This window comes from Carassius auratus, chromosome 34, assembly GCF_003368295.1.
Source record: "Carassius auratus strain Wakin chromosome 34, ASM336829v1, whole genome shotgun sequence".
In the NCBI taxonomy this organism is placed as follows: domain Eukaryota; kingdom Metazoa; phylum Chordata; class Actinopteri; order Cypriniformes; family Cyprinidae; genus Carassius; species Carassius auratus.
This window is the reverse complement of record NC_039276.1, coordinates 20,509,877-20,513,324: the sequence shown is the minus strand read 5'-3', so window position 1 is coordinate 20,513,324 and position 3,448 is coordinate 20,509,877.

Genomic DNA, 3,448 nt, shown 5'->3' with positions numbered 1-3,448 from the left:
ACGAACATTCAGCCGCAAACATGAGGTGTGAGCGGTCGCGAGCACAGATGGGAGAATGGCGCATGTTTTTTTTGTTTTTTTTGAGCAACTGGGATGGTGCCCCCTCTGGGAGTTGGTGCCCTACGAAGACTGCATACTATGCATATAGGGAGCGGCGGTACTATCTGGAAGATATATTCCTCAAACCATCGTACAAGAGGAGGTGATGCTAATCCTTCAAGAATCGCATAAAAGCTATTCAAGTGTACAGTTTCCTTTTATTGCATCTTGAAATAAATATTTCTGAATTCTGAATCAAACTGGGTTGTGTTTATTTATTTATTTTATAAGACAACTGAGACTTTAATCTCCTTTGTAATATATGTGCTTTTAAACCAAGAACAATTTATTTATAGATGTATTACTGCTTAATAATGACTATTATTAAGGGAAAAGGCTTTATAATCATGAACTATTTACTAATGCTTAGCTAATGAGTGCAATTATTATAAAGTGTTACCATTGCATATACTAATGTTAACAAATTAGACATTATTTTACAGTGTTACCAAATCCTTAATGTATTAGTGTTTTGTAATGATTTTAATGACCTATAAGCATTTGTGAAATAGTTTTGCTTGCATTGCAGCTTTATCTGTCAGTTGAAGAGTTTTACTGTTACATCCATGAGATTAATGAATGTCATGTCACGTCACAGGTTGTCATAGGTCAGTATCAAATGAGTTTGAAATTATTATTTGCAGCACAAATTAGGGTTCTTAGGATGTTTTCAAATCCCTAAAACTGTCAGAAAAGGATAAGGCCTAAGAGATTTCTTAACCTGTAATGAAAGGAAAAAAAACACCACCATTAGCAACAACAAAAACAATAACAATTTAAAATACAGATTTTTTTTCCTGATTATTAAAAGGATGATTAGGTCTCTCTCTCTCTCTCTCTGCCAGACAGCCCCTCCCTACAGTCCACACACACTGTCACAGTCACCAACCCCCTCACACTCCCCCCTCCCTCTCCCCCTCCCTTCCCTCACACAGACAGGGTGGCCAGAGTGAGATCATGTCAGTTGAGAAGTCTGACAGTTTTTTAATTTTCTTTTATCCATACAGTGTTGTAAAGTCGTGAAACTATGCATATTTCCTCAGAATGATTTGATCTTTGTATGAAAAAATGCTTTGAAGTGTTTGGAAGCTGCAATTTAAACATTCAAGACAATTAATGTTTCCCTTTTTACTGTCATTTCAAAAATTCACCACGACAAAACCATTCAAGCTAACCAAAATCCGTTCGCAATTTAAGTTCCTCAATGGTTTTTCTTCATGTAGACAAAGTTTGGTGTGTATAGTGTACTTCCCCTGTGAGGAGTATGCATTAATTCACAACTGTAAAATCTCAAAAATACACATTCAAATCAAAATAGCCGACTTCCTGTTGATCGTAGCTTATGACTGTGAATTAGAAAGTTGTCCGTCTTGATTAGAACAATTTATGTACCAAGTTTGGTGTCTGTAGCTAAAACTAACTCCCCCACTTTTGACGAAAGGTGGCGCTATAGCGTGCCTCCTTCACGCCCTTTTAAAAGCTTTTGCCATTGTCTAGCTATCTCTAATACTGATATGTGTTTTGAGTTTCATGTAAATCTGAGGTTGTTGTCTGCCTCAAACTCACCATAACAGAACATTCAAGTTTGACACGTTGCCATGGCAACGCCATATTAGATATCAATATCCTCACAACAGATTTACATCGGCCGTGTTTTGTCATTATTCTGATGAAGTTTTTAAGTAAATCGAGTAAAAATAAGATGCTGAATTCAAAACATTTTGAAAATGACTCACTTCCTGCTGCCAGTTGGTGGAGCTATAACGTTGACTCTTAATAGTCACATATATACGATCTGTATCATACAACGAACAAACCAATGAAGTTTGATCAAATTCAGGAAATGTATGTGGACGTTATTAGACATTTCCTGTTTCTCATTTCTCGCCATAATTTCAACGCCTCACCACAGGCAAACCGTTCGAGATATCAAAAATCCCCTCGCAATTTTTCATCCCCAATGTCTTGAGATCATGTTCACCGAGTTTCGTGGCGAACGGGTTGAAAACCTCAGAGGAGTATTTCAAATTCCAGAGCATGCTTTTTTTAAACAGCCCTGAATAGCTGACTTCCTGTTGGGCGGAGCCTAAGACATAAAGTGTGAAAGTTGTTCGGCTCAATGAGATCTATAAGTGTACCGAGTTTCATATAAATACATGCAAGTATGTGTGAGCTATGGTTCAAGATTTCTGACTGTGTTCCAGGGGGCGCTGTAGAGCCCCTGTGCCACGCCCGGGTCCCAGTCTCTGTGGCGTCCTGATGGCCGCAGGTTTCCAATGTGTGTAGCAATTTTCAAGAGTTTTTGAGCATGTTAAGGCCCCCAAAAACCCCCGGAAGGTTTAATAAAAAATAAAAATAATAATAAATATAGCTGCAAGCAGCGATGTCGGGCTCAAGCCATCAGTGCAACGCCACCCCGGTGGCATCAGGATAACTGTGCCCAGCGGGCATAAGCATTTACAGTAACCCTCTGACAATCAGTTTTAAGGGATGCGGCAGTTAAAGGGTTAATCCGACCAATCTAGACTTTGAAATCACATACACAGAACAATATATATAACTTTAGTAACACTTTATTTTAATATTTATAAAAAATGTATAAGGTGTGCATTGTAGCTGACACCTATATGAACACATTACAATTGCTTTGTGACTGCAAGTCTTTCTTCTCAAATGCTATTGAGCTTCAAATTTGCATTTGACCCATGTGAAAAAGTTGCATAATTTACATATGACTTACAGTTTGTTGTAATAAATATCAAACATTCAATTTAATTGTGCATTATAGCTGTCACCTAGATGAACAATTACAGTTGTTTTTATGACTAAGTCATTCTCTTCAAATGCTACTGACGTTAGAAAAGTGTATAACAATATCACATGTAACTTTAGAGACCGGCCCTAAATTGAGACTCTAGAAAGTCCAATGTCAAGACAACTTTATGCCTGTTTTATTTTCTTTAGTTTTCTTTTCTCTGTGCCGGATTGCTGATGTCCTATACCCAGGCATAGATGTCCATCCATCAATTACGAACATTCAGCCGCAAACATGAGGTGTGAGCGGTCGCGAGCGCGGATGGGAGAATGACGCATGTTTTTTTTTTTTTTTTGAGCAACTGGGATGGTGCCCCTCTGGGAGTTGGTGCCCTACGAAGACTGCATACTATGTTATACTGCATAATGTTAACAAATTTAGACATTATTTTACAGTGTTACCAAATCCTTAAATAATGTATTAGTGTTTTGTAATGATTTTAATGACCTATAAGCATTTGTGAAATAGTTTTGCTTGCATTGCAGCTTTATCTGTCAGTGAAGAGTTTTACTGTTACATCCATGAGATTAATAA